Source organism: Sapajus apella, unplaced genomic scaffold (genome assembly GCF_009761245.1).
Source record: "Sapajus apella isolate SASKATOON/1434 unplaced genomic scaffold, GSC_monkey_1.0 scaffold19, whole genome shotgun sequence".
In the NCBI taxonomy this organism is placed as follows: domain Eukaryota; kingdom Metazoa; phylum Chordata; class Mammalia; order Primates; family Cebidae; genus Sapajus; species Sapajus apella.
The window spans coordinates 5,946,953-5,972,561 of record NW_022436959.1 but is presented as its reverse complement, the minus strand read 5'-3'; the positions used below and the strand labels follow the sequence as shown (position 1 = coordinate 5,972,561).

At 35.9% G+C, this 25,609-nt stretch overlaps 1 protein-coding gene and 1 long non-coding RNA gene across 7 annotated transcripts in view; one reads left to right on the top strand and one right to left on the bottom strand.

The window, feature by feature from the left end:
* The window catches only part of ITPRID1 (ITPR interacting domain containing 1), a 112,431-nt gene that overhangs the window by 71,328 nt on the left and 15,494 nt on the right, over nucleotides 1-25,609 (top strand). The window lies entirely within an intron of this gene.
* Nucleotides 15,785-21,923, bottom strand: LOC116557387. The gene is made up of 3 exons (XR_004271502.1): nucleotides 20,303-21,923; nucleotides 17,584-17,656; nucleotides 15,785-15,918 (listed from the first exon to the last, which is right to left on the bottom strand). It is a non-coding gene; the product is annotated as an uncharacterized LOC116557387 (long non-coding RNA).

The window sequence follows — 25,609 nt, the reverse complement described above, 5'->3', positions numbered from 1 at the left end:
CCTTTAGCATGTGCAATTTGCCCACCTGCATGGCAGTCTCACAGGTGGGACCTTGGTCGTGAACGGATGCATTAATCAATAGGTTTTGAAATTTATGTTATAAAACAATATGAACTTGTAGATATTCTATGTTCATTAAGTAACTTTCACTAAAAATGTGTAGAGTTGGTCTAAGGGAGTTTCAAAGTTCTGTGTTTATCATAATGATTCTTACTCTATTAATAGAAAAATGAATAGCATAAATTCTTGCTTCCTGAGAAATAGGACTATTTTTAAAAACAGTATTTGCTCTCTGTTAACTATAAAGCGAACAAATTATAATTTTCTAGGGGTCCAAAAATCCTGACATGCATACCCTGTTAATCCCATGTGTAGGACCTGACGCCACCTAAGCTCAAGAAATGTTTGTTCAATGGGAGAATAGCATCAAAAAAGATTTCTCAGGGGCTGTATTTATATCTGTGATAAAAAGTCAACAAAGCCAAGTCCTTTATTAAATATCTTCATAGTGAAGTGATACAGAAAAGAAAACCTGAGACAGAGAGGGAGATAAAAAGGACAAGATAACTCATGATGGTTAAACCCTAGATATTTAAATAAAACAAATACCACTTAGGTAAAACCGCAAAGATATGTAGTCCAGTAGCCTAGATTGCTTTTAATCTGACTTGATATGGAGAAAAAACTTTGAGCTTAGAGAAATTTTTTAAAATTCTTATATCTATCAGACTATTTCTTTCAAATATCAATATCAAATACTATATCAACTGGAGTTTTCATCAGAAAATTTGAAGGGAAAACTGAAAATTTACATGGAGATGTTGAAAAAAAGATATAAGCCAAGATATTTCCAGCAAAGAAATTGTTTTCTTTTTGGTTATTTTCTTTTGTGCATATTGGCAACTCTTTCTATGACTTTCAATATCATCTCAATATATATTTTTTCACAAGAAAAATTTTTATTTCAGGTAATCTAATAAATCTAATAATTTTAATTTAATCTTGGTATTTACTCTTCTGGACATTTTTAAATATTTTTCTTCCCGAATAAGATGTTTTCCAAGACTGCGGTGAAGCTGTCATCCTTGGGTTTCTCCTTGCCTTTTTCTTGAGTTAGTTTCTCTGTTTCCTATAAATCATTTCTTTCTTTCTTTGGATAGTCTTTTTTTTTTTTCCTCTCTTCTTGAAACATGCTCCAAGAATTTTATTCGATTCAAAGAATGTAGACTCAAAAAACAACTGTACCCTCATTGTGCTTTCCCACCTGTAAGTTGGTTGCTCTTAATGCCTGATGTACACTTGTCATTCTGGGATATCTTAGCAAAATTAATTTGGAGAGTCTCTTGTTTGGATCCTTGTTGGATCTCCCATTTTGGGGACACTTCCTTCTCTTGACTGATGCTTTCACTTTGATGCCAGACTGAGTAGCTTCCTAAGAAATATGCAAAGGAGGTAAGTTTTTTGAGACCTCGTGTATCTGAAAATGTTTAATCCACTTGATAAGTACATTGGCTCAGCATCAAATTCTCGGTCCAGAATTATTCCCTTCAGAATTCTGAAGGCCTTGCTCCATTGTCTTCTTGTGTTTTACTGTTGAGAAGTCTAAAGCTACAGTGAACTGTTTCCCTCTTTCTCTAGAAGCTTATAGATTTTCATTTTGACTCTACTTCCCTGAAATTTTATAATAATATGTATGTGTCTGTTTTTATCTATTAGATTGTGTTCTCAGGGTCCATTTCAATCACAAACTCATGCAGTTCAGTTTTAAATTATTTATTAATAATTGGAAGCACTAATTTTCTATCTTTTTCAGGAAAATCTATAATGTGAATACTGGCACTTGTGAATTAGTCCTCTTTCTCAAATTTTCTCCCGTTTTTTCATTTCTTTATTTTTTAGCCTAATATTTGGAAGACTTTCTCAATTTATCTTCTACCACTTTAATTAAATTTATTTCTGTTTTTGTGTATTTAACCTTGTGAAGTTTATATTCTTAGAATGTTTTCTCCCATAGCATCCTATTTTTTTGTCATGTTTGCAATGCTTTCTCTTATCTCTTTGAAAAGATCAGTGATAGTTTGTGTGTATCCATGCACATATTTATGTATGTATCTGTGAAGTTTTCTTCTCACTGCATGCTTTCTGTTTTATCATGATATTTAGTTATCCGAACATCATTTGTTCCTCCATCGAATTACCTTAGTACCTTGGTTGAAAATCAGTTGGCTGTAAGTGTACAGTCTTATGTCTAATTTCTCTAAGATCTATTAATTTATATGTCTGTCTGTATACTACTAACACACTGTCTTCATTATTGTAGATTTTGTAGAGTACCTTTGTAGTAAGTTTTAAATGAGGAAATACATCCTTCATCTTTGTTCTTCTTTTTCATCATTATTTTGACCACTCTGTGTCCTTTGCATTTCCATATGAATTTTAGGGTCAGCTTGTCAATTTCCATATAAAAAGGTAGCTGAGATTTTGGTAGGAATTGTGTTGTATCTTTAAATCAACTTGGAGACTATTGCCATGTTAATAACATTAAGTCTTCTTACTCATAATGTGGGATATCTTTCCATTTATTTGGTCTTCTTTAATTTCTTTCTACAGCATTTTGTAGTTTTCCATATATAAGTCTTGCAGCTGTTTGGTTCAGTTTATTCTATTCTTTTTAATGTTACTATGAATGAAATTGTTTTTGTAATTTTAATTGGGGGCTGCTCGTTGCTAGCACATGGAAATAATTTTTTTTGTATATTGATCTTATATACTGCAACTTTGCTGAATTCATTTATTAGTTCTAATAGTTCTGTAGCGGACTTTTATACACAAGATCATAATATTTCCAAGTAGAGATAGTTTTACTTCTTCCCTTGATTCTGAATTATTTTTTTTCTTTTTTCTTTTTGCCTTATTATCCTGGAAATAGAAGTGGAGAGCGTAGACATCCTTGTTTTCTTCTTAATCTTATGGGGAAAACTTTTAGTATTTTACATTATGTATGATGTTAGCGGTGGCCTTTTTGTAAACGTCTTTTATAGGTAGAGAATATTCAGGTCTATCCTAGTTTGTTGGGTGCTTATATCATAACAGTGTGTTAAATTTTGTCAAGTGCTTTTTTGGTATCAGTTGAGGTGACCATGTGGTTTTTTCTTTTATTCTTTTTTGGTGTGTATTATATTCACTGATTTTCAGATGTTAAAATACCCTTGCATTCCTGAGATGGGTCCCACATAATCATGGTATATAATCCACTTTTTATATTTCTGAACTCAGCTTCCTAGTATTTTGTTTAGGATTTTTACATCTATATTCACAAGTACTTTTCTGGTAATGCCTTTGTCTAGATTTGGTATTAAAGTAATACTGGCCCCATAGAATAAGTTGAAATGTGTCCTCTCCTCTTATGTTTTTTGGAAGAATTTATGAAGAATTGTTAATGTTTCTGTAAACATTTGGTAGAAGATACCATCAAAGCCATCTAGTCCTGAAATTTTCTTTGTGGAATGTTTTAAAAATTCTAATTAAATAACGTTACGTGTTCCAGGTCTATTAAGATATTCTGTTTCTGCTAGAATAAGTTTCAGTACCTTGTACCTTTTTAGAAATGTATCCATCTCATCTGAGTCATCTAATTTGTCATTCACAGTATTTTTATAATCATTTTTTATTTCTAGAAAATTAGTAGTAATGTCCTCTCTTTCACTCATAGTTTATTGATAGAGTCTTCTTTTTTCTTTATCACTCTAGCTAAAGATTTGCCAGTTTTGTTGATCTTTTCAAAGAAAAAACTGTTTTTTATTCTTTCTATCGTTTTCCCATTGTCTATTTTATTTATCTCTGTTCCAATCCTTTATTATTTTCTTCGTTCTGCTTGCTTTGCATTTAGTTTGCTGTTTTTGTAGTTTAAGGTAAGAGGTTAGGTAATTGATTTTTGAGATTCTATTTCTTTTTAAATATAGACATTTATAGCTAAAAATTCCCCTCGAAGCACTGCTTTGGCTGCATTTCATAAGTCTTGATATGTTTTGTTTTGCTTTTCACTCATTTTGGAGTATATTCTATTTCCCTGTAATAGCTTCTTTGACCCATTATCTAGAAATGTTTTTAAAAGTTTATACATACTTGTGAATTGACTAAATTTCCTTCTGCTATTGATTTCTAATTTTATTCTACTGTAATCAGAAATGTTATTTGGCGTGATTTCAATTTTTTTTAATTATTGAGGCTTATTTTGTGCACTATCATAAGGTCTGTCCTGGAGAATGTTCCGTGTACACTCAAGAAAAATAAGTATTTTTCTCATAGATATTCTTTTTTTCAGGTGGTGTCTTTTACAGATGTTTATTAGGACTACTTGATTTATTTAAAATGACATACTAGAAAATGCTTATTTAATTCAAAAAATTCAGTAATGCAGGAGTAAAGGCATAAAAGGATATGACATAAAAATGTAGTATAATGGCAAACAGAAATCCTATCTAATCAATAATTACATTCAGTCTAAATAGATTAAAATCTTCAATTTATTATTATTGTTCAAATCTTCTATTTTGTTGTTGTTCTTCTAATTGTTTTATCCATTATTGAAAGTGGAGTTTTCAACTATTGTTGAATTATCCGTTTCTTTCGTCAGTTCTGTCTGTTTCATGTATTTGGGAACTCTGTTTTCAGGTCTACATGTGCTTTTAATTGTCATGTCTTCCTAATAGGTTGACTCTTTTATCATTATAAAATGTTATTGCCTTTATTAACAATTTTTATCTTATTGTCTATATAATATGGAATATGATATGATATAATATATAAAAATATAGTCATTCTAGCTACATTTTCGTTACTATTTGGTTACTATTTAGCTACTATTTGGTTACATTTTCATTATTTTATTTGGAACCTATTTTTTTTTAATTTAAAGTATTTCTCTTGTGGCCCACATATAGTTGGATCATGCATTATTTTTATCCATGCTACCAATCTCTTTTGATTAGAACGTTTAATCTATTTAGATTTAATGTAATTACTGATGTTAGGATTTATGTCTGTTGTTTCACTATATGTTTTATACGTCTTATGTCTTTTTATTCCTTTATTCCCCCATTATTGCATTTTTTAGTTAAACAGATATTTTCTAGTATGCCATTTAAAATATCATGTTATTTATTTTATTATATTTTTAAGTTACTTTTCTAGGTGTTGCCCTGGAAATTCCAATATCTTAACTCAAGACAACCTGGGTAGATTAGTACCAACAATTTCAATAAGCAAGTTAAAAATTAGCGCTGGGCGTAGTGGCACACACCTATAACCCCAGCACTTTGGAAGGCTGAGGTGGGTGGATCACCTGAAGTTGAGAATTTGAGACCAGCTTGACTAACACGGAGAAACCCTGTCTCTACTAAAAATACAAAATTAGCTGGGTGTGGTGGCGTGTGCCTGTAATCCCAGCTACTCAGGAGGCTGAGGCAGGAGAATCACTTGAACCCAGGAGGTAGAGGATGCAGTGAGCCAAGATCATGCAGTTGTACTCCAGCCTGGGCAACAAGAGCAAAACTCCACGACACACACACACACACACACACACACACACACACACACACACACACTGCTGCAGAATAGTTCTATTTCCTCCTCCCTCTGTAGTATTATTGTCATACAAATTGCATTTTTATACATTATGATTCCATTAAGTTTCATAATTATTGCTTTATTAAATTGTCTTTTAAATCAGATAAGAAAATAAAAGAATTACAAGCAAAAATAAATTTTTATCATCTTCATATTTACCCATGTAGTTATTTTAATGAGTACTGTTTGTTTCTTCATGTGAATCTGAGTTACTGTCTAGTGTTTTTCACTTCTACTTGAAGGACTTTCATTAGTTTTTCTTATATTACAGTTATTCTAGTGATAAATTCTGTTTTTGTTTATATGAGAATGTCCTAAATTGTCTATTATTTTTGATGGATAGTTTTGCTGAATATAGAATTCTTGATATTGACATTTGTTTATTCTTTCAGTGCTTTGAATGTCATTCCACAGCCTTTGGGCTTGCATGGTTTTCTGATCAGAAGTCAGTTGTTAATCTTATTAAATATCCCTTGTATGTGATGAGTGATTTTTATCTTGCTCCTTACAAGATACTCTGTCTTTTGAGTTTTATTATCATGTGTCTTAGTATTTCTCTGAGTTTCTTCTATCTTGAGTTCACAGCGCTTTTTGGTTGTGTACATTGTTTTTCATCAAAATTGGGGAATTTGGGATCATTATTTATGGAAATATTCTTTATGCCTTTTTCTTTTCTTTTCTCTCTGGGGCTTTCATTGCGTGCGATGGTATATTTGATGGTGTTCCACAGGTCTCTGAGACTCTGTTCATTTTTCTTCATTTTTTTCTGTTTTTCTAGCTGGATAATTTCAATTGACTTATTTTCAAGGTTGCTGATTCTTTCTTCTGCCAGCTCAAATCTGATGTGGAGGTCCTGTACTAATTTTTTAATTTAAATTACCATATTTTGCAGCTCTAAACTCTTATTTGGCCCTTTTAAAATGTTTACCTCTTTTTTTTTTTTTTTTTTTTTTTTTTTTTTTTTTTTTTTGAGACGGAGTTTTGCTCTTGTTACCCAGGCTGGAGTGCAATGGCACGATCTCGGCTCACCGCAACCTCCGTCTCCTGGGTTCAGGCAATTCTCCTGCCTCAGCGTCCTGAGTAGCTGGGATTACAGGCACGCGCCACCATGCCCAGCTAATTTTTTGTATTTTTAGTAGAGACGGGGTTTCACCATGTTGACCAGGATGGTCTCGATCTCTTGACCTCGTGATCCACCCGCCTCGGCCTCCCAAAGTGCTGGGATTACAGGCTTGAGCCACCGCGCCCGGCCCTGTTTACCTCTTTATGATACTCTGATGAGACATTCTTTCTCATACACTCCTTTAATTTTTTAAGCATATATGTAATAGCTAATATTTTGTTTTTGTCTGGTGAGAACAACATTTGCATTTCCTTGAGGACAGGTTTTATTGATTGGTTTTTGTTTTGTTTTGCTTTGTTTTTCTGTGTGTGGACCATACTTTCTCATTTCTTTGCATGTCTTGTGATGTTTTGTTGTAAACTGGACATTTAAAATAATATGATAATATGCAAAGTCTTGAACTTAGATATACTGCTAGGTTTTGTGGTGGTGGTGGTTTGTTGTTGTTTCTGGTTTGTTTGTTTGTTTTAAAGAGGCTTTCCTGTACTAATTTTATAAAGTGTATATTTCTTGTCAGGTATAGCACTGAAGTTCCTAATTGAATAGGCTAGTTAATGACTGGACAGAGATTTTCTTAAGTGACTTTAACAAATAAGTCTACCACCCTTTTCTGAAGGTCTCTATGTTTTTGTTGGAGCATCAATGCTCCACATATTTAATACTCAGTGTTAGTCTTCCCTTCTGGTTTGTGCAGCCTCAAGGTCTGCCAAATGTGAGAAATTAGGGTCTTCTCAGATCTTTCTTGGGCATGAACACAGCCCTGCATATGTGCACAGCCAGCCTTATAGGTCCACATGAATATGTCAGAGGTTTTCCAAGTCCACTATTAGCCAGCTTGCTTATTTATTTATTTATTTATTTAGCCCCAGTTGGTATCACCATCTCAGGGAACTGTAATGTTAAACAATTGTCATTAATTATTTTAAACATACACCCTGCTGGTATGGGTTTTCTCACTTAGGAAGCTATAGATTAGGTCAAATAAAGACAGGCTTACTAAATGGGCTTTGACAGAGAGCTGCCAGATAGGCCTAATAGTGATAATTCTCCAGAAATGGGACAATTTTTTGCAAGTTCCACACACTTTCTGCTTCCTCTAACTGATAGGATGCTGTTTTTCACAACTGTCATTATTCCAAGGCTGATTTTATTTTTTAAGGCTAATGAAGAGCTGGGGAGAGAGTAATAGAAATAGGATAAGTTAAAGTGCCATGAAGTTCACTGTTTTTATTGGTATTCAACTATTTCTTTCTTGTATAAAAACTCCTCAAATTATTGAAAGCCTTTGGTTAATTTTTAGGGTTTGGAAAAAGTTGATTTTGACAGATTTTGCCAGCATTCTTGTTTTTGTGGAGGAATGGGGTTTTGGAGGTTCTCTTTCCACGACTTCAGAATTACTTCCCTCTCTTTGTCTTTTTAATGAAATCAATTTGCTTACTGTAGTTTCTGTGGGATTTTTGTAAACAAAAATATATGTGTTCATTCTACCACTTTAATTAGAGTCTATATTTACTCTGTTAGTCAGTAACAACAAATTTCAATTTTTCTACTAGTAGAATATCAAGTAGGAAGACAAACCAGAAAGAAAGACATTCTTGTTTAAGGCCATTTTCCTTTAAATTTCCATATGATTGGCAGTTTGTTTTGTTTCCATCTAAAGTCAGATCCCATGGCTATGTGTATATTTATGTTAAAAATCAACAGCGCTCTGGGCCTTTCTGAATTTGCAGGGTGGCTTCTCAGCAATGCAGATCTCATTTGGAACTCTTTTTGCCCTCTGCACAGCATAATGACATTGTTACATTTGTGTCATTCTTATTTGCTAGTGCACATGTAGAGGGAGGGAAGCTCTTTACGGAAATATTCCATATGCCCTGTGAAGTAGCTTAAGCAGTTAGGATTAGGCACATATTTCAGATGCTAAACTTTGGCTCAGGAGTAAAATGACTTGCCACGAACAACCAGTTGGTATGCACCAAGGTTGGGAGTTGAATCCAGGTCAGTTATGTCAAAGTTTAGGAACTCCCTCCCTATACCACACAATGTTCTTTGCCCAAGATATTATGAAGTTTTAGATTGTCATTTAGTCCAAACAATCCAATGCTTAACATATCTATACAATATTAATACCTTCTTGTGCATCTAGAGTAAGGGCAGGTGAAGAAATAACTTCATAAATGTCTTCCAATAAAATTATGCTTTGCAGGGGAGGGCTACATCTAGTTTCTTTTGCTTTTGGTGAGATTATGGGGATGAAAATGAGGGTGAGACTCAACTTTATCTCAATAACTTATTTAAAAAATTCTTCATACAGAGTTTTAGATTTACACTTATTCTAGCAATTGAACAAACACAAATATTTATTGAGTACCCATTATGTGTCCAGGGCTGGAAGTAAGACAGAAAAAGCCTCTACAAAAGGAAGATATGAGACATTTAATAGGTATATATACTTCATGAATACAGTAATTTTTTCCTGTTTTATTTAATACCATATACCCAGATCCTTAAAACAGTTCCTGGTACATACAGATGCTCAATGAATATTGTGGAATTAATTAATTGAGATAATGTCACATGTTTTTAAAGGTTATTAAAAACAAAACAAGTTAGTAGACCATAGAGTGTCATGGCACAGGGAGCTGCATTATCGTGAGTGACTAGGAAGGGTTCTCTGAGGAGAGAGCATCGAACACCACTGTCATCTGGTTTGAGAACAGTCATTGATCATTATTTTTGAAATATGCTTCAGAAACAAACACTGAGAAAACTCCTGATTCAGGGGCTCCATTTATATTTTTGATCACAAGGAACCTTAGAATGTTTTTTGTTGCACCCTGAAGTGTGGCAGGAATGAACACCACGCTTCACTGAGGGGCCATTGTTAATGTTCTCCATCACCATCAGCCAAGGGACTAATTTATTTTTAAGCTATTGAGAATGTAGCCTTGAAAAATGTAATTTAGTTTCAGTTTAATTTTATAGTAGTTTTCTTAAAGAGAATAATGGTGACTTCTAGAAAGTATATAGTAATTAGCAAAATTCTAAAAGTTATAAATTCTAAAATTTATGTAATCCAGAACTTAACCCTTAGAAACGAGGGTGAAATAGGTTTACTGAATACATACTGTAGATATGTTCCCATTTATTCTTTGGACATGGATATATGACTGACTAGTGAAAAATCAAAGATTTGACATGTATGCTTTAACGGAAAATACGTGAAGCTGGGATCAGGTCATAAGTATTGTGTGACCTCTGGCTTGAGTTACTTGAGGCCCTCGTACCTCAATGTTTCCATCTTCATGATGGGCATAATAAAATCTACCCAGCTTGGCAGGTGTAAGTATTACAGTGTGTTCCGAATAGAATGAACAATAATGGCAAGCAGTTATTGGCAGCTATTAGTACTATGGATGCATCTTGAAGTCATTTGCAAATTCTCTTACGCGGTTTCTGTGGACAAAGATGTGAAGATGTGAGTGATTATCAATGTATAGTCCTTAGTACTCTCTTAAGTGAAATAAGACATTAAGTGATTTTTTAAAATGGAGATCCTTTGAGTCTTATAAACAATGGTTGTGTAATTATATAGACTTTCGTTCTTAGATATGACCAAGACCATTGCTAGTAACACACTAAGTTACTAATTAAAGGCTAATACAAGCAGCATGTTAGAGTTTACTGAGAATTCGAATTCAGTATTCTGTGAAAAGGCCTGGCTGCTATGCAATGCTTTGACAATGTTGCAAGGTGCCTACTGTACATGCAAAAATATAAATTATTGGAATTCTTACAGTTTTCAAGAGTTATGATTTGTTAGAAGTATATTAATAACATCTTAAATTGACCATGGTTTTTAATTGTGCCTCTTTTTGATTAATTCAAATGTAAATTATCACTAATTTATCTCTCTAAAAAATTGCTGTATTTATGGTTATTCCATCAGGACCTAGCAGTGAATATATGTATATTGGGTCCTATTGATATCAATAGTTAGATTTTTAAATGTGCAGGTGTTAGAGCTTTGCTCTGAATCATCCCTACCCCCTGTCTTATGTTGGATTCCCCAGAAATGGACTTCAGGGAGAGTTTGTGCTAAAATGATGTATTAAGATGTGTTCTGAGGAAGAACAGCAGGGGAGTGGGACCCTGAGGAGAAGGAGGTAATCGTCTCATCAACACATCCCCTCACCCACTGACAAAGTCCATTTTTTTCATCATCTCACTGATTCCACAGGCACAATGTTATTTCAGCTTTAGAAATAGTATCTTAGATCACACAGTAAGTTCCCCCGATAGCTTAAAGAGTAGTTTTCAATGGCCTTTTTCTGATTTCCTCTGTGGCCAAAGCAGGAAGCAGCATAAGGATTACGTGAATGAGGCATGTGAATGAGACAACAAGAAACAAGACCAAAAAGGTTTCTAAATTTCATTTTTTGGTAGCATAAAAACATTAGGTTGTCATTCAAAAAATTGTCAGATTCCCAAACCTCTCTTGCTTATTTTTTGCCTTCTTGGTGGTTTGTGGGAATGGTGTGGTTGTCCTGGTCATATTCCAATCTAGACAATTATATCTTCTCCTCTGCAAATTCCCTGTTGCTTATATTCCAAGAAACAGTTTTCTTTTCTTTATGACAAACTGCTCCTAGGTACCACTGCATGGTGGTAAACAGCTAGAGGGAGCTATCCCAGAGATGGCTGCACATCAGTGGTAGGTGAACTCATCCCAGTGTCATTTATCTATCGATTTTTAAAGTATTTGGCATCTTTCAGGAAGAAAAGCCTAGAGAAGAGAAGGTCCTATTATTTCTTCTATAACCTCAGTAAGTTTGAGGCACTGTTCTAATTAGAATGAAGATAACAATTTAAAAAATGATAAGATATTTGCAAAGGGGATGATTAATATAAATGGATTTCTCAATAACAAATATTTCACTGATAACCTATTAAAGAATAAGTGCTACATTTTCGATTGCCAAAGATATCTTACCTCTATGTAGTATTAAACATTTCTGAGGTAGGCGAAAGAGCCATTGAAGTAATAATCAAATCTCCCCAACAGTTTAATTAAAAGAAAATATGAATCAGTATAAAATCAAAACCATTTTGCTTTGTTTAAAAAGAAAAAGCTTTATTGTCAGTGGTGATAAGAGTTCAGACAAAATTATTTCAGAGAAAATACATCTTGGTTAGTCTCTTACATTAACAGCAGCTCTTTAGAGATGCCTTTTACCTTCTAAATGATTTAATGCTCCATCTTTTAAAGAAAAAACTCACCATACTCTTCTCATTTTCTAGTTTATATTTGCGCTCCCTCCCACTCCTACAGTACTTTAAGGACACTACTCTACCTAAAATGAGTTCAGTGGATTTGGTTGAAATTGAAGACAATAAAGATAAAATGAAAATGAAGATAAAATATTTGAAGAATATTTAAATTTCAGAAGAAAACGTTTGACTTTAAGAAAGTCACTTATATTCTAACACTACAAATCACTGCAGGAAAAGAAAATAAAGTTCCTTTTCTCCTTGTAGTAAAGAAAACGGTGGGGAACGAATTCTAGAAGCACACATATTTATTGTCACTAGAGAAACTAGTTGATGCCACCAGAGCATTTCTAGTAGTTGTGGCTTCCATGGAATCCTAAAGAAGCCGAGAGATGACAGAAGCGTATCTGGTTCACAGACTTTATGGAAACCTTAAAGCCCTCTTAGTGACCATCATTGTGACAGGAGCAAAGATTATGACATAAGTCACCCAGATCAAAGGTGTGACCATTTCTCCAAACTTAAGATCATCCTTTATACTTCATGTATGTCTTCCCTAGTCACCACCCAATCTGTGCCCCCTCGCATCTCCCTAAACAATACAACCAATACCCCATAACAAATGATTAGGTTTGTTCATGGGAAAATCCAAAAGGAGCAAGTTCACATTGTTCTTTGGGAGTTTCCACCCCTGTCCTTTCCTGCCGACACGCAACAGTACTAATTAGGCTATTGAAGAAGAGGCACCTGGCTGTTGCCAATTCTTGGCACCCAAGTTTCACAAATCTTTTGGTCAAGAAAGAAAATGTTTCTCTCCTGATCCAAAGCCTAATCCCAAGACAAAATGCCTCCAGGGGGCCCTTCTTCTCAGAGAAGGTAGAAATTATGTTAGAAAATGCTTTGAAGCCAAAGGGGAGTCCAGAAAGGCCAAAAAGCAGATTTCATAAACCTCCCTCCATTAATGGGGTCACAGTGTAGAACCCCATAATTATTGTTGAGTATTACTGCTTACCAACAGTTATTTTTAGCTTATGAGTGAGGAAACAAAGGCTCATAAAAGCTAAGTGACTTGCTCAAGTTCACCCAGCTGGCCAATGTTGGCATCAGGATGAAACCACGGTCCCTCTGACTCCAAATGGCATGCCCTGCCCAAATTCTGTGCTGCAAATATAAGTTGTAGATATCACTTTATTATAAAATATGCTTGGCTGTGCACATTACATGTTATAAGACGCCAAAGTGGATAAAATGGTTTATCGCATGTGTCAAGAGAGAGTAGGTGACTCAAAGCATTCTAGGATTCACTGTGGAAGACCTGATTCCTCATCCCCTTACAGTGTGTCTGAGAGAGGAAATCCCTCTCTGCTCTCCTCCCTGACTCCATATTGACCTTTGTCTTCTTCCAGTTTCTAAAACATGCTGACGTTACCTTTAATCTGCTTATAGTAATCACAACATTTTATTAATCTTTCAAAAGCAGTTTTAGTTGCTCTTCATTCTTTGTAAGTACAGTCAAGGTGCCCTTTCTATGTCTGTTTTTAGGTGATCATATTTTTGATATTGGAAGGCGTAATGACTAGATTTCTAGACAAACTCTCATAATTTACATATGAAGAAAGAAAGTTCTGTAAAGTTAGTGATTTATTCTAGGTGCCAACAATGATTAGTGACAAATCCTTCCCCCAAACTCTCAGTGTTGAATTTTCAATTCTTATTATTTTACAATTAATTAGTTTTCTGAGTAAGATGTTCCTAACTTATTCTTTGTTTAAACCATATGAGTAGAGCTAAGTTTAAAGCAGGTGAAGTTACTGTATCATAGCATTTTGTTAAGAATAATATCTGATTTATCTTCAGTCTCCAAAATTTACCTCATGTATGCTGAGGAAATCAATGGTCAATTAAGTTTGTAAAGAGTGTTCTTTTAACAGCTAAAGAATTAGAATAAGCTTTTCTTAGAATGTCTTTTTAAAAAAATTTTTCTTTATGAAGTTATTTTATAAATGCTTAAAGTGATCTCATTTAAAATTGAAACACTGCATTTCAGATACAGGTACACTGAATGTTAGTAAGAAGGGTTTTTATTTACAAGCATTTGGTGATAATAAAAATCTTCAGTAAACTTTGTTAAGACTAAAAAAAAAAAAAAATCTATGACTAACTCTGTGATTTTTCCAGTGTTAAAAGGAGCCCAAGTTGATTCTAAAATCAAAGAACAGACAGAAGTTCAAGTGGGTTGCAAACTTGGCAAAAACATGTTTTACCAAGAAAAAAGGAAAATGAATCCCATCTAAAAATCTGTGCCTGTGTATATGCATCTTTGGGCTTTCTTTTTGTAAAAGCAAAGTTCTTTAAAAAAGAATCATTATATCACATAAAGTAATGAAATATACTTTGTGTGACTAAAGATATTGAAATCACTTGTTTAAAATTAGGCCAACTGCATAATTCCTTTTGAAAGTTCATTAGAAATAAGTCACCTAGTTACCGTAATCATGCTTTAACTTTGGGTGTGTAACCTTATGTTCTAAGATGTGTCACTGGCAACTTTTAAAATTATCAAAATTAATCTGGTGCTACTTAGAAGTTTTTCCACTATATTTCTGTTTGCATTTTACTATTTCCTTTCTGTATTATGCTTCTCTTTGCTGTCATGAATATCACAAAGTTGGATACAACTACTTAATTTGATATTTTTCCTGTAGCAGTTATTCAGAATTTCTTTTCTGAATAGTTTTTAACATTTGAATCAAAGCAGCTTTTGACGTCAGGGAAACCATGCGGTAAAGGAGGGGTCAGTGCCTTTGAATCCCCAGACAAAGGGACTCAGTTTTACATGTGCCCCAAAACTCTTGTTGTGGCAGTTTTCGTCTTTGTAAGGGCTGTTACACATGCTCAGAGTTCCATTCTCAGAACATTAGACTCTAAACTTAGAAAGAATAGAGGCACAGTCTTATTCTCCATGTATCCTCTAATCTACCACATTGCCTAACACACAGTAAACACCCAACAAAAAAGTATTTGTGGGATAAACAAATAAATATAGCAGGCTTTCTTCTAGAAAGTAGATGGTCACCCAGCTTGAAGATTATTTATTTTATTTCAATGCTCAGTCGGTATGCCTTATGAATTATGTATGTCTAAAACACATATGTTGAAGAAGGTGTTCTGGAGTCTTTTTTATTACTATCAAATAAAATCCAAAAGCACTCTCAATGTTTTCCATTACCATCTATTTTATCCTTAATTTGTAGTTTGTCCCCTGGAGAATCTCCTCTATGGCGGGCTGTGTCTTTCAGTGTTCCCCGTTGTCCATGCAGTGCCCGGCACAGAGCAGCCAATCAGTAAATGATTGTTACATGAATAAATGAGAATATATCAAATAATTTTATCAAAATTTGAAATGGTCTGGAATCAGTAAAAAGTAATACTGATTATGCAAACAAAAAAGAGTGACATTATGGAAGATATTATTTAGAGAATCATCAGAATGCAAGTAAAGACCAGACATGGTGGCTCATGCCTATAATCAGAGCTCTTTGGAAAGTCAAGGCAGGACGATCACTGGAGCCCAGGAGTTCAAGGCCAGTCTGGGCAACATGGTGATACCCCATCTCTACAAAAAATTAGTCCAGTAGGGTGGTACACACCTATAGTCCCAGCTGCTCAGGAGGCTGAGGCAGGAGGATTGCTTGAGCCCAGGAGGTCAAGACTGCTGCAGTGAGCTGTGATCATGCCATTGCACTCCAGCCTGAGCAGCAGAGCAAGACACTGTCTCAAAAAAAAAAAAATGCAGGCGAACAGGAAAGAGATGAAAGTAACTAAACTTGGCAGAGATGGAAAGCAGCATCCCCATCCTCTGCACGTCTTTCTTCCAAGCTTGGGTGGCTAATGTCCTTAAAAATAAAAACTTTTTTATTTAAAAAGGAGATTAATTGGAATTAAAATGAAAAGATGCAATGTAAAGTGAATACTAAGTTAAGTTGTCTGGTTATTGTACTATGTATGAGTATCATTAGGCAGAAAAGAGCATAGTCAAAATGGTTTAACTGAAGAGAGTTTTAGAAAGGGACTATTTACTGAAGTGGGTGGGATTCAAGGAACGAACAAGAAATGTGGAAGCACCTCAAGGTTAATAAGAGCAGAAAGTCATTGACACCCCAGGCCTAAAAAAGCTGAGGGAGCCTGCTATTGGAGCCTGTAAAAGTCGGAGTCTGAGAAGGGAGACCTCTCAAAAGGAGCTGTCACCATAAAGGACTGCAGCCATTTTCAAAAAGCGCCCTGAAGGAGAAAGTGGTGAATAAATAATCCATGCTTTTTCTTCTGCCCTTCAATCTCCTACTCCTACTGGGTCTCTCATTGAGTGAACACAAGAGAAAGCCTGGAGCACAGGCAGGGCGGAGAATGATCTGAATAGAAGGTAACAGGGGCAAGGAAAGACAAATGGAGAATAGTCAACAAACGACTGGTCTCCCTGAGAATGCCTTCTGACTCTGATGGAGCCAGGAGTCCTACATTGATCCCCCAGAATGCAGCCAGGAAGAGCATAAGCTTGATTCTTGATAGAAACTTTAGTTCTCCAGCTTGGTAACTACTAAACTGGAGGAACTGGGCTGCCATGTAAAAGGACTGTTTCTTCTTACTGTCTGAACATTTGATGTAATCACCTGCCAATCAACCAGTGAACTCAACAAGGGTAATGTTTGCTCCCAGCCAGCTTCACAAAAGGAAAAAACAAAAAGGAAAAACATTTGGACTGGTTATCACTACAATATGGTACTTGAATCAGTACAAAAATTAAACTCTCCAAAAAAATTGGCATTGCAAAATTTGAAATCTATTTGTTGTCTCAAGTGGCCATGGGACATTGTTCATTTAGCTCTGGAAACTTCTATCCTTCTATTTCTATAAAATATGAGTAAGCGCTAGATCTAAAATAAATTTGTCATTGCATTCTTCCAGGACATTGCATGTACATTTGCTATTCAAAATCGGATCTGCCCTCCTTTTTATCTCAGGAATATCTAATAAGTATCTATGTAGACAAAGAATATATGTGTGTTTAAACAATGCAGTATTTATATATTCATTGAAATGTTCTGTTTCAGAAACAATTAATTGGATTAAGATTCTAACTTGCTTCATGCCAAGTCCTGGCATAACCAAACCCCTGATTACTCCATGCCATGAAGCCCCAGGCTCAATAGCCTGTTTTCCTTCCCCTGGGCAGAAATATAGCTTGTAGGGAGGGGAAATAGCAACAGTTATCACTAGGTTGTGCCCTCTGAGCATATTACTCTAAATGATGCTTTTCAACAATTTTAAGGTAATATTTTGATATGACAGTTTTTAAGAAAATGGTATGAAAAAAGGTGCCAGAGGAAGCAGTGTGCATTTAATCTTTCAAAATACAATACAATGGTCAGACCATGGGTCCAATAGAGAAAGTTTTCCTTGCTCAGTCACCTCTCAGAAAACATCCTGATATTAGATGCCAGAAGATAGTGGAGGTGCATAGTTGCATTTTAAAGTAGAAATTTTGAAACTCGAGAATTGTGTACCTTTCAAGTTGTCATATGAAGCAACACTTCAGATAAGAAAAGCCTTGGGAAATAGAACATCCATATATTCTTCCTGAAAAAGAAATTGTCAAAGATGTACACCAGCCTACTGAATTAGGAAGTCTTGCTTAAAAGGGCGGGTAAGGCAAAGTCTAAAGTATTGTAAAACACACAAACATAATATCAATGTTATGAATATTCTTAAAAGAGAAGAAACACACACACAAAAATTGCTAGATCTAAAATCCTAGATTATATCATAGAAAGCTGAATGACAGAAGAAAATTGTCAACAAATAGTGATTAATTGGGGAGTCAGTTTAATTCTTGATGTTTGAAATATGTTTGAATTTTTTATGTTACTACTAATTAAATTTAAAAACATGGTATTTGTTATATGTGTTCTCAATTACCAGAGGAAAAAAAGGCAATCAAAGGAACTGTAGTCTACTTGGCAAAAAAATAAACACTGAAAATTAATTATATTAGTAATTCTACCAAATACTGAGTGCTAGGCACTATGCTAAGTGTTTTACATTATCTCCTTTAATCCTCAGTTAAGCCTCTGAGATAGCTATTTATGATGCAGTTCAAAATCAGGTCTACCTAAATGTGAAGTTATAGTGTCTTTATTAATACACCGGTAGGATGACAAACAGATTAAAACTTGTGTCCCAATTCTCATTGATTAGTATTAGCTATTTGTAAAGTTACACTAATTAAGGTTCTGAGGCTGAATTTCAGCTCAGCAGAAAAGATTGTTGTAGATTATTAGTGATGTCTACTTTCAGAGCAAGAGGGAAGATTTGCATCAAGTATGTCACATATTTACCAATCACAGTTATAAAAATACATATAAAATTACAAACAATAAGACTATATATTTAGCTTATGAAATAGTTATAGATGGATTAAATAAACCTACAAAGAAAAAGTCAAAGGTCATAAAGAAATTTTATCCACATTTAGAAAAAAAATCAAAGAAAAGTTAAAAGCAAAATGTACCAAAATGTATGCCAATGAAAACAAAAAGAAAACAGGAATTACAACATTATTAGATAGTTGAATTCAAGAAAAAAATACATACAAAAATGTATTAAATAAGGCCAAAATTAAAATGAGAAGTAGAAACATAGTCTTTTTAGAGAATATAGAATGAACATAAATTGTTCAATTGGTGACATTAGAAAAATAAGTTATTAGGGCCAAGCGCAGTGGCTCATGCCTGTAATCCCAGCACTTTGGGAGGCTGAGGCTGGCAGATCACAAGGTCAGAAGTTCGAGACCAGCCTGGCCAACATGTTGAAACCTGGTCTCTACCAAAAATACAAAAATTAGCTGGGCGTAGTAGCTTGCCCCTGTAGTCCCAGCTACTCAGGAAGCTGAGGCAGGAGAATCACTTGAACCCAGGAGGCAGAGGCTGAAGTGAGCCAAGATTGCACCACTGCACTCCAGCCTGGTGACAGGGCAAGACTCTGTCTAAAAAAAAAAGTTACTAACTCAAGAAGTAGGAATCCCAAAATATCAATAACTATTGAAGAAATTAAAAGTTTTCAAAGAGTTTCATTGTTTAAGGTATACCATTGTCAGCAGTTTTATGGCTAAACTCTTTTAACATTATAAGAAAATGATACTACCTAAATCTTCCGAGCTGCTGAAGAGTGTAGATAAAAAGAGAAACCTGTCAGTTGTTTTTTACAGAAGTGGCACAATTATGCTACCAAAATCTGGGGGGAAAAGCATGTGTGCACACACAGACACACAAGTCATAATTTTTAATAAGAAAAATTCATTATATGAGAACAAGATAAAAAAATTTTATTCTGATTATTATTTTACAATACACACGCATGTAAATGTGCACAAACAAAATGACCTAAATTGAAATACATAGAAATATTTTAGTCATTTTCCTACATGGTTAGGTTATAATGATCTTTGTTTTTACTTATGATTTTTTGTTTTTTCAAATTTTCTTTACTGCCTTGTATTCTATAATACTGAAAAACAATAGTATTGATCCCAGTATATGTTAATTTTAAAGAAGCAGATTTTTTTCTTTTAAATAATGAAGGAAGATTATTTTGAGTGGAGAACAAAGGAGAAACTGCTAGACCTGGAGCAATGGAAGAAAAGAAAGAAGGGAGGAAGGGAAGAATTCCTAGGTTGTAAGACCTTAAAACAAAAACATCAGGAGGGAGCTAATGGAAGTTATTAAAATGTTATATAAAAATCTTGATAGGATAAAGACTCTTCTCCCCAAGACTTTTAGCATAGAAAAATAATTAACTTATTAGGCGGGGTGCGGTGGCTCGTGCCTATAATCCCAGCACTTTGGGATGCCAACGTAGGCGGATCATGAGGTCAGGAGATCGAGACCATTCTGGCCAACAAGGTGAAACCCCATCTCTACTCACAATACAAAAATTAGCTGAGCGTGGTGGTGGTGTGCACCTGTAGCCCCAGCTACTCAGTAGGCTGAGGCAAGAAAATTGCTTGAACCCAGGAGGTGGAGGTTACAGTGAGCCAAGATGGCGCCACTGAACTCCAACCTGGCGACAGAGCAAGACTCCATCTCAAAAAGAAAAAAAAAAAAAAGAAAGAAAAAGAAAAGAATTAACTTGTCTCAGGATTATTTTCCATAACTACTACTATTTTCAGTCTTTCCTCAGTTTTGGGATCAGAGTTAAGATAAATAGAAGCTTCGTGATGGCAGGTACCTTTGTTGACGCTGGCCAACAAGTATCTAGCACAGTGTAGGACCCTGCAGGGCCCAATGACCATCTGCTAGGAATGAAGGTTTCCAGTAGAAGGTTCTGCCAGGCTCTATCTCTCTGGCCTATTCTCTTCAGAATATTAACAGTGACCTGTCCTACAGCAGGAATGTTTTTCAGTGCCATAGACAACACAAATCTATTTCAGAATGAAGATTAAAGTTATTCTTGACAGGACCCAAACAAGCTAGATCAAATTTCACAAGGATGCAAACTAAACCATTCACTTAGGTTTCAAAACATTTACTTATTGATTTCAAAATAGAGACTGAAATCAGTGTAACCTAACACTGGGAACACAACTTCTGACTAAACTAACACACACTTAGGCTGTGTGTGGGAGGGAACTAACTAGAAATAGGAAAAGAGCAGTCCTCCTCCCTTCCGTGATGGTCAGACATGATCTCTACTACTGAAGCCCAACTGGGTGACAGGTTTTACAGCAAGCATTACGTAAGAGCCTATTCAAAAGTACAAGACACAAACAGCCCGAAAAGCCTGCCCATGATGGATGATTAAAGGGTCTGGGGAGAGTTAAGCTGAGGAGAAAGGCCTGGAGAGCATCAGCGAGCTGTCTTCAGGAAAGGACTTTAACATATTCTGCACTACTCCAAGGAGCAGAGCTAAGACCGACAGATGTAAAATGCTAAGGTAGATTTGGCCAACACAAAGATGAACTTCCCAAAAGGCAAGATGTGCTCTGACCACATAGGAGGCATTCCTTGTCACCAAAAGTGAGTCAGCACTAGCTAACCGACCATCTCTAAGGAATGTTCTGGAAGGGAGGTGGCACCATCCTGTCTTCCAACCTAGGGACTATAGAGAGGTTTTGTTTGTTCTACAAAACCTCTAAAATTAATTGTGTAAAATGCCTTCAAAGGAACAACTGCTCTCTGGTAAGAACAATTCACTCTACCGCCGATTGTCTTGAAGCCTAGCTGCTTCACATACTTACGCCACCTGCCCAGCTCCTAAAGTCATTGGCGATTGCCTAATCTCTAACATCCATTCCAACTGTACGATAACTTGCTTGGTGACTCAGCTTCACCACACAGCTGTCACAGAATGTTGTACCATTGGAGGACAGGAGAGATAGGAACGTGGGGATGAAATAGGTAAAGTAGAATTGATTGATGAAGATGGTTAACTCCAAACAGTCTGAGGTTGAAATATTTATATTGCTCTGCACAACTTTAGCACATTTCACACCCCACCACCTCTTTGCTTTTTCTCCCTCTTCCATGTATGTTTCAATTTTATAGCTTCTGTGAACTGCAGACTATTTTAAACATGAACTTTCCACCTAGAATTCAGAAGCTTTTATTACCAGCCCAGCGCAGAAAAGCAGGTTGACTTTTCTTACTAATTTTAGCCATTGCAAAGGTCCTTGGGCAGGGACCGGATTCTTCTGCCCTGTGGTTGATGTAATGCTGCCATCTGGCGATTATTCCAACAAAGTGCCGGAGGCATCTGTCTCGTGCCAGGCAGAAATATTTCCAACTTACAACTAACTCAATAGAGTAGTCCTGTCCCAAGCAGGAACCCCCTAATTGGGAAGGTAAAATCTATCTCCATGAAGACAGTTGTGTGCTGAAAAAGGTAATCTCTAATTAATATGAATCATGATTATCAACAATGATGTTCAATAATGATATAAAGATTGAGTTATAATAGATAATATTAGTAATTATGTCCTATAGCAAAAATTTACATATAGCATTATGTAGCCTACATATTGTTAGAAATATATTATTGGATATTATCCTCATCGCAACCCCACAAGTAACATAATATTACCATATTCATTCTTATCCCCATGAGGGGACAGACTCAAGAGAGGGTAAGTGGCAAGCTCTAGATCACACAGCCTCTAAGTAGAAAAGTCCGAATCGGAGCCCACTAGATTTCAACAGTGTTCAGTGTAGAGAAGTGGACCCCCTTGAGCTAAGGGATAGGCAGGATGGGGGAACCAGCAGTCTAAAGAGGCATGAAAAAAATTGTGCAGAGATTGGTGGTGGTGAAGGGTTCCATTTATGTAACTGGTTTGGAACAGGATTCAGGCAGCAGCAGAAAGCTTAGGTGATAAGATTCCTTAGGAGGAAAAGGACTAGTAGGTGACAGGTTGGAAGTCAAGGCCCCACTGGAGCAGAGTAAAGAAGAACTGTGGCTCCTTCGGCATATTGAGTGCCTAGGAAAAATGCCACTGGGGGTGACGAGACGTCTCAAGTTCCCCCAGTTTTGGCATGGCTAGCCGAAGGAACTGAGTGGGGTTGGCCAGATGTACTGATACCATTTCCATTACTCTTGCCAGATGCCATATTGCCTTCCCCAAAGGCAATGTATTACATATTAGGTGTGATATATTGTATTACATATTAGATGTGAGGGTGTGGGAATGATAAACGATGCACATTTGTATTTGTCTGTTTGTTTAATAATCCATCATGGCCATCCTGAGCGAGGTGATTTCTCATCCTTTGTCTCATTTAATTTCTACGACCCTAAGGGAATATTTAGATTTTGGAAATCCCACATTTAGATGTGCATAGTCTAGTTGTTGAAAAGGTACTCTATAAGGAGAAAGGATTTTTAGACTCTTGAAGGAACTAAACCCTCAGTAACCTGGACCACATTTTGCTTGGTGAATCTCTCAAAATGATTGAGATGCATGCATTTGACTTCTAAAACAAACAGAAGATAAATAAGTCTCTACTCCTGAGAGAACTGTGCCCACTTCCACCATTTGACCTAATCATCAAAGTGAGGTTCTCAATGTCTGATTTTTTACTGCTTAATTGAGTTTCAGAGATTTTTTTATGTGTGTGCTTTACACAAGTACAGTTAATAAGTGGCAATAGCTATGTCACAAGTACACCTCTTTTGGAGGAGAGATTACTCTTTCTACCTTTTAGGGACCTTTTGTTTGTGGTCATTTATTTTCATCTGGGCCAGTGTATTAGGCTGTTTTCATGCTGTTATGAAGAAATGCCTGACACAGGGTAATTTATAAAGCAAAGAAGTTTAAATAAGAAGACATGGACACATGGAAGGGAATAACACCCACTGGGGCCTGTGAGGGAAGGGTTGGGGTTGGGAGAGAGCAGCAGGAAAAATAGCTAATGCATGCCAGGCTTAATACCTAAGTGATGGGTGGATAGGTGGAGCAAACCACCGTGGCACATGTTTACCTATGTAACAAACCTGAACATCCTGCACATGTACCCTGGAACTTAAAATAATTTTTAAAAAAGAGAGAAAAGAGATTTAATTGACTCATAGTTCTGCATGGCTGGGGAGGCCTCAGGACACTTACAATCCTGGGAAAAGGCACTTCTTCATAGAGTAGCAGAAGAGAGAATGAAAGCCAGCAGGCGAAATGCCAGACACTTGTAAAACCATCAGATCTCGTGAGAACTCACTCAATGTCACAAGAACAGCATGGGGTAAACCACCCCCATAATTCAGTTACCTCCCAGCGAGTCCCTCCCACAACACGTGGTGATTACGAGAACTACAGTTCAAGAAGAGATTTGGGTGGGGACACAGCTAAACCATATCAGCCAGACTCGTATAAACCAGGCAGCACATGGACAAATGGGCTCTAACATATCACTCTGTTCTAGTGTTCTAACACATAATTTCATCCACGCATTGTAAGAGGCGGAATAGCAACCATTGCATACGAGGCTTATATTCAAGAATAGTAGCTGCTTAGAGATTTTTTGAAAAGTTGAAATAATACATGTAAATAATAATAATGTACGGAGAGTCCTTCACAGTTTGTTGTGCAAATCTTGCGTCAAAACATATAGAAACAGCGAGAGGCTCCAAAGTCTGTCTTGTCCATCTTTCACCAAGGCTCAACCTCTTCTGCTGAATATCTTTGGTTCTCCTAATGCCTATATAGTCTGGGGGTGGGAGTGAGGAGTGGAAGTTAGTCCTGTCTCACACTCTCCTATCTGCATACTTTGTCTACTTCAGAGGGGCTCTGGAGTCCTAACAGGCTGTGGGCTCAGAAGCACATAATGGGAGCTTGGATCAAGAGGTTTGTGTGGAAAATCCTTGAGGATGGGCAGTCCACTCAACAGGTTATTAAGCAGAAGGGCTCTCACCAAAGTGGGCAGGGCCATTTGCATAGTACTGAAAAAACATTTAAAGTTCTGCATTGAGCTTTTGAAAGATTCCTGCAAGAATCATCATGAATTTTTATACTCATAGTTGATGTAAGGAGGAAAATGGGTGGTATTTTTGCTAAGCCTAAAGGAAACTGGAAAGTTTTAATATTGAATGAAGTATTATAATAAAAGCAGTGAAGTCTTAAATATCACACTAGTAAATTTCTGATAATAAATATACAGTGAGTATATGCTATTTCCTCTGACAAAAGTAAATAGCTGTTCTGCTACTCAGGTTAAAGGCTTCATAAAATTCACTCGTCATAGTTAAAGGAAAATCTCTCCGGCAGCTCTTTGCAAACTACTCAGTTTTATAATAACAGGTGTTTATGTTTGTACACTCTTCTAGGTCTTTGTTATAAATCCCACACAACATTGTTAACTTTTTTGTTTAGTCAATTGTCTTTTTTAGAGATGTAGATAATAAATAAATAAAATATTCAATGCTTATGCACATGATTTTTCTTTCAAAATCCTAAAGACAGGTGAGTAACCTGTCTTCTTACTTGGACTATTTCCAAGGAGAAATCTGCCATCCTTATCTTTGTTAGCTCTATATGTAATGTTCTTTTTTCTTTGGGTGATTTTAAGGGTTTTTTTTTTTAAGTCATTAGTGTTGGGTAATTTCTTTCTTTTTTTTTTTTTTTGAGACAGAGTCTTCTTCTGGCGCCCAGGCTGGAGTGCAGTGATGTGATCTCAGCTCACTGCAACCTCTGCCTCCTAGGTTCAAGCGATTCTCTTGCCACACTACGTTCAGCTAGTTTTTGTATTTTTAGTACAGATAGGATTTCACCATGTTGACCAGACTGGTCTTGAACTCCTGACCTCTCAGGTAATCCACCTGCCTCGGCCTTCCAAAGTGCTAAGATTACAGGTTTGGGCGACCATGCCTGGCTGTTAATATGATTTGCATGTGCCTTGGTGTCATTTCCTTCATGTTACTTGTGCTTGGAGTTTGTCAGACTTTGTGAAACAAACTTTTCTTTGAAACATTTCTTCAAAGGTTCCCTTACCTCTTTGGGGTTTTTCAGTTACCTATACCTGAGACTACTCGGAGTTGTCTCATTGCTTGCTGATT